Source organism: Pinus tabuliformis, chromosome Q, assembly GCF_031772625.1.
Source record: "Pinus tabuliformis cultivar Carrire ecotype Pingquan chromosome Q, CPIR1, whole genome shotgun sequence".
NCBI lineage: Eukaryota > Viridiplantae > Streptophyta > Pinopsida > Pinales > Pinaceae > Pinus > Pinus tabuliformis.
Genome location: NC_142296.1, coordinates 644,798,564 through 644,805,419, shown reverse-complemented (window position 1 = coordinate 644,805,419; position 6,856 = coordinate 644,798,564). Strand labels below are relative to the sequence as shown.

Here is a 6,856-nt window from a genome sequence, read left to right as displayed (position 1 = left end):
GGTTTTGAAGTTTATTTTTTCTCTCTTTTGTATCTGGCCATGTGAGGAAGATTTTCACTAGGATTTGTTAGCTCAAGGTCAAAGTTCTTATATCCTGATCTTATGGAGAACATGCACCAAAAAAATTATAAAAAGTAATTTTCATTGATAGTGAACCTGCACCAAAAAAATTATAAAAAGTAATTTTCATTGATAGTGAAAAATATATTGTAGTGTAACTGATCTAACATTTGAATGCATGTCAAAACAATAAACTAAGAAATCCAATTTTTTTTGCCATGTAGTTACCAGAAGCCTTATTTCCTTCCTTAATAGCTACACAGGGACCATCAAGGTAGAACTAAGGAGTAGCTCACGTGGAGTTGATCTAAATCTCCATCTGCTATCAGACTCATTTATATGGTAACCTTGTACAAGGGTATTATTTGTTTGGCTATGGAAAGAGAAGTACAACCTTCTCAATTTAACAATTTTATCATTATTTCTTTGTACCTTTGGGGAATGGTTAACTTTAGTAATAGTGATGGATCAAATGAACTTGAGATTTATCTCAAGAAGTACTTATGCTTTTTCTTCTCTTTTAATTAAATTCATTAATTATAAAAAGTCTTATGAACAAGTGTCATTTGAAATGAGTTAGTCTTTTGGGCATGTAGTATTGATAAGTCATGGTATTAACTCATGTTATTGCAACAAAGTTACCATGGCCTATGTTATTGTCCCTGAGTTTATTTATAAATTAAGAATCTCCATAATAAAATAAAGGTAAAATTTCATGATTAAATTTATTATATATATATATATATATATATATATTAACTTATATTATTTTTTTGTCATTAATAATAATAATTTAATGGAATAAAGGCTCACCACTAATGTTGAAGCACTGACCAAGGTGTGATTAACAGCTGATAATAAATAAATAGCTATATATACCCACTAATAGATTTTGACCCATAAACATATACAACCACAACTCAATATATAATATGCTAAATTATTTGGAGCACTTCAAAAATGTGATAGACAACTGAAAATAAATAGCCAAACATTAATTGGGTTGTACAGCAACCATTCAATTAAAGCCCTATAATATGGTGAATATTTGTTGCCGTGATGAACGACTGGTACCGGGGATAATAAATTCAACAGATGCACAAAGGTATGGCATGGACAAACCCAAGATCAACCAACAAGCATTCTAAAGAGTGTAGACGAACCAAATGGATGTTGTGGAGAAGCGCAACTGCATAACTAAGGAAAGAGGGTAGGTGCGCTTAACCAGGGGGGCAAGGAATGAACTGGGACGACGGAGAGGCACTGACTCGTAAAGAAATCTAACAGCTGGAAGAGAGGATAAGAGACACAACGCACAATCATGAAATTATAAAAAAAAAGTAAGGCAGGTGGAAGAGAGGAATTGTCACATCCATGAAACTATGGGAAAAAGGGTAAGCGCGTTAAATTTAAAATTAGCCGCTGAAGAACAGACAGCAGAGAAGGAATTGAGAGCCGACAAAAGAAATCAACGGCGGGAAGAGAGACAAACAAAGTCGACTTTCCAAATAACTTTTAAGATTAGATATGCTCCATCCGCCCGCCCGCCATTGTTGAAGAGCTTGGATGCAGCTTGCAATGTAATTTTTATATAATTTATGCTCTACATTTCGTGCATTTTCAAGTTGACAAGCGATTGCGACGTTTTTTTGTCCATTCAACATTGGCGTTGCAAGGATTTGCACAAATCTAATTGCAAATGGCGATCGTCAGATCCAATAGAGACACCACTCACTCTGCTCGGTCTCATTAGCCCTCTATTAAATAAAGCTCCACCATCCACCAAAGTATTACAATAGACCGTTCTCATCTAGATTGAGTAGACTGAAGTACATAGTAGTGAGAAATATTAGTGATGGGGTTCAAGCTTTATTTTGCATTGCTTTTTCTCTGCACTCTGCTGTTCGGCCTCGCCATTGCTGACGATGGAAAGGTGCGAACTCTTAATTTCTTCAAATTCCTTCTCTTTCCGCTGCAACCTTACTCAGTTTTAATGTCGCTAATTTCACTAATCTGCATGCAGGTGCACATTGTGTACATGGGGAGTTTACTCCACAATAATAGAGAAGAGCTTGTAACCAGTCATTTGAAGGTTCTTTCGTCTGTTCTTGAAAGGTATGAAATGAAATATTCAATTTGAGAATTTGACAGGTATCGTTGTTACTTGATTTCATATATTTTATGTGTGGGGCAATTGAACCTTTACAGTCCGAGACACGCAGAGAAATCTCTGGTGCGTAGCTATACTTATGCCTTTAATGGATTCGCAGCAGTATTATCCAAAGAACAAGCGACTGCATTAGTTGGTATGTCTCGTTGACCAGTGTTGTTGTTAATGAGTAAGCCCCCATGTTCCTATTCTGATAAATTCCCACGATTTAGCAGGGAAAGCAGGAGTATTATCAGTGTTCCCTGATCCAGTGTTAAACCTTCATACAACACACTCATGGGACTACTTGGAAAAGAACTTGGCCATGCCAGCCTCTTCTTACAGAAAACCGAAATCTTCTGGCGCCGATGTCATCATGGGGTTTCTAGATACAGGTATAAGGCAATATTACGCATTTGAAACTCCATCTGATTTAGAGTTGGAGGGAGATATTTAAAATCTGTGTATTTTAGAATTAGTTAAAAGTAAGAGTCTAACTGTTCTATATAGATGGAGGAGTTTTTTTGGGTTAATTTGTCAAAAATGTGAAAGGAATTTGTTGCAATTATAAATTTGATCTCTCAAAAGAATTCAGTGGCATTATAAGTTTGATTTATGATAATTTGATCTCTGAAAAGAATTCAGTGGCATTATGAGTTTGAATTTGTTGCAATTATAAATTTGGTTTATGAAAAGAATTTATTGGCATTATAAGTTTGACTTTGGCATTATAAGTTTGACTTAGGAATTTAATGTAAATAAAGATGGAATCCATTGAAACATTAAGTTTAAACCAACTAAATTCGCAATATTACAACAGAAAAATTTCACTGAATTTCGAACAAAATTGTTTTACTGAATTTCAACCAAAAACTCAATAAAAACATTTATATATAAAAAATAGTATTATTTTAAATTTATATATTATGTACATATTTATTTATATAAAAATTATTATTTTATCTTTATATAAAAATAGTTTATATCAATATAGATATCTTTATATTCTTTATATGATATCAATGAGGAATGGAATGTCTACATAGGTTAAAAGGTACTCTCTTTATATTAATGGTTTTTATTTGTTTTTTAAACAATCCATATAACTTCTTGGAAAATAATCTTTTATCGGAAGGCATTTGGCCGGAAGCACCCAGCTTCACTGACAAGGGCATGGACCCTGTTCCTTCGAGGTGGAAGGGAGCATGCGTTAAGGGAGAAGGTTTCAACGTTTCCAACTGCAACACGTGATCTATGCAACTGAAATAAGTTCGTTGCTTCTATTCTTGTGTGGCTTACAGCTAAAATAATATTTTTGTCTTAAGAGGAAAATAATTGGGGCAAGATATTACTCAGGTGGAGAGGACGATGATTTGGTGACAAGTCTTAAACCGAAATCAATATTGCCACAAACAAGGACTACAAGAGATTATCAGGGCCATGGCACATATACAGCTTCCACTGGAGCTGGCAGATTTGTAGACAATGCAAACTATAATGGTCTCGCTAAGGGAACAACGAGAGGTGGACCGGCGAGTTCCTCTACTAGGATTGCCATGTATAGGGTTTGTGGGCTGGACTATGGGTGTCCATGTGTACAGATTTTAGCTGCCTTTGACGATGCAGTTAAAGATGGAGTGGATATTGTATCCATCTCAATTGGAGTTCGGTCTAGTAATCAGGCCGATTTTATGAACGATGCAATTGCCATAGGAGCATTTCATGCTACTCAGAAAGGAATTCTGGTTGTATCCTCTGCAGGAAACGAGGGACCGGATTCCCAAACAGTGGTTAATGCTGCACCATGGATTATTACAGTTGGAGCGACCTCAATCGACAGGGATTTCCAGTCAAACGTTGTGTTAGGCAACGATAAGATTATTCAGATGAGAACAAGGGAAAACAAACACAACAGTTTATTAATACTTTCATTTGTTCACAACTTCACTAATAGATTCTGCCATTCAAGAGCATGCCCTGTTTTTATAGTGTTAATTTCATGCTTGTTGCTAATAGTTTCAAGAGCATGCCCTGTTTTTATAGTGTTAATTTCGTTGCTAATAGTTTTAAAGACTATTTTATAAAGAAGTCGACTCAAATGGCAATAAAATGTAGTTTTGTCACTCTCTCGAAAATTAGGGCAACAATTTTGATGATCAAACACACGTGGATTAGTTCTATAAACAAACGTGTTGTAAAATGCATATAAATTAGTTAACATTTTTCATGATTTGTAGATCGAGTATTTTGGGATTTGGTTATAAAGATTTGTAATGTGCATTTAGGGTAAGGGCATGACCTTTTCGAATCTCAGCCAATCGGCCGTCCACCCGCTTGTGTACGGAGGAAGCATCCCTACCAAGTCCTGTGATCGACCCTCTCACCGAGTAGACGCAAGGTAAATTACATGGGTAAATTTCCAACAGAGATTTAACGTAGGGAAATTAAGCTATACAATGTAGGAAATTCATAATTATATTTTTCATGAAGAGGGGAAATTCTAAGGAAGGTATTCTGCAGCAATCGTGTTCTAGGTTGCTTAGATGCAAACAAAACGAAAGGAATGATTGTAGTCTGTATTGCAAATGACACAGCTACATCGACGGGATCCATGAAAGTAGTAGTCAGAACGCTGGAGCCATAGGCATGATTGTTGTGGACGACTTGCAGCTATTTGAAGCATTTGACTACAATACCTTTGCAGGGTCTGCAATAAGTAAATCGTATGCAATAGAGATATTTTCTTACATAAACTCAACCAGGTGCGTTCGCCTACAATTCATGTTCATTTCACATGTTTATATCGATTCATTTGGCTCATCCAATTACAGTGTGGCTGTTTATAATCTTCTAAGCCTTGTCATTATAGAAATCCTGTTGCAACAATTACTCCATCGACGGTAGTTGCAAATGACAAGCCGACTCCTGTTGTTGCATCTTTTTCATCAAGAGGTCCCGGAGCACTGACCCAGAACATTCTCAAGGTAAGTACTGACCAATTTAGACTTCAGAAGCTAATTATGAGAGATCATCACAACATGAATCCTTCAATTGATATTTGCAGCCAGACATCAGCGGACCAGGTGTGAACATCATTGCTGCATGGGATCCTCCCAATACATTTATAGACACAGTTCTTTCAGAGACGATGTGTACCGCATTTTACATGTTGTCAGGAACATCCGTAGCAGTTCCTCATGTTAGCGGAGCTGCTGCATTTTTAAAATCTATGAATCCTACTTGGAGCTCCTCTGCTATCAGATCAACCCTGATGACAACAGGTACTTATAATCAGGTTTTATTCTTGAAATGCGTCATGTAATAATGCAAATATCACATTGACCAAAGCCTGGAGATCCTTTCTTCCCCTTATTCTGAAAGACTGGATATTTATAATTTCAGTAATGCCTAAATTGAATTTAGTACTTTGATATGCGTAATCCCCTAAAGCAAGTTTTTTCCTAGGGTTAGTTCAGGGCCGTCCTTGAAGTCAAGTATTGAATCACAATCATCTACAATGGGAGTTAGTTCAACTAGTGATTGTAGTCAATGTTAATGGTAATGGGTATTTAATTATTTCAATGTCAGCATATATGTCATCATTTCACAAAATTTCCTGTTTAACACCTGCCTCTTTTTCTAACATCTGCACTCTAATGTATATGGCAGCGATTGTAAGGAACAATATGGGAGAATGATTGATTAATGAATCACATATCGCTGGGACGCCATTTGATTTTGGAGCTGGAGTCGTAAATCCAATAGGAGCTCTGCAACCAGGACTTGTATATGAAACATCAATCGATGATTACTTCCAATTTCTGTGTAATTACGGTCTGGACACTGAGAATATCAAGCTGATCGCGGCGAATGAAAGTTGCAGGTGTCCATCCGGTGCAAAAGTGGACCTGATTAGTAACATGAACTATCCAAGTATAGCCATTTCCAAGTTAAATACTGTGAATGGGAGTACAACCATAAGCAGAAGCGTCACAAACATAAGCCCTGATGTCGCACCCACTTACAAGGTTACCATTGGTGCACCTCCGGGTTTGAGTGTGAAGGTCTCTCCAGAAATTCTTCAATTCTCTCAAACTTCCAAGAAGCTATCTTTCGACGTAGTTTTTACACCAACCAAGGTTGCCACCAAAGGATATGTTTTCGGTACACTCGTGTGGAGCGATGGAAAGCATAATGTTCGTACTCCTTTTGCAGTGAATATGGTGTGACCAAAGCACAAGGGGCAACCTTATAAATGGTCAAGTAATAAAACAAACGAAACCAGCAAGGCTGCTTGTTCCTTGCATGGACCATAAAGTAATAAAACAAGCGAAACTTGCTTTTTGTAAACCTGTTTTTTTGTTAGATATAATGGTTTATAACTTTATTGTTAGATATAATTATCTCTGATAATTTCTTGCAGAATCATCAATATCATGGGAAAGGGGAAAAAATGATTTTCCAAACTTGGAATACATAAAGAGTTTGCTAGAATTTTGAAATTCTAGCCCTCAACACTGATTACCAACAAACAATTGAAAATTAAAGCAAACAAACAATTGAAAACCGTTCATCGTTCTCATTGCTTAAGAGTGTTGTCTGAGAGAGGGGTCCTGAAGACAAGAATCCTTTAAAAAGAATGCCCAC

General features: G+C 36.4%; 1 pseudogene across 1 annotated transcript; it reads left to right on the top strand.

The window, feature by feature from the left end:
- Positions 1-1,862: 1,862 nt before the first annotated feature.
- LOC149221135 (CO(2)-response secreted protease-like) lies at positions 1,863-6,559 on the top strand (annotated as a pseudogene). The gene is made up of 11 exons (XR_016249351.1): positions 1,863-1,993; positions 2,084-2,175; positions 2,269-2,366; positions 2,446-2,604; positions 3,345-3,456; positions 3,537-4,093; positions 4,493-4,607; positions 4,730-4,971; positions 5,079-5,193; positions 5,274-5,490; positions 5,879-6,559. The product of XR_016249351.1 is annotated as a CO(2)-response secreted protease-like (transcript).
- Positions 6,560-6,856: the final 297 nt, after the last annotated feature.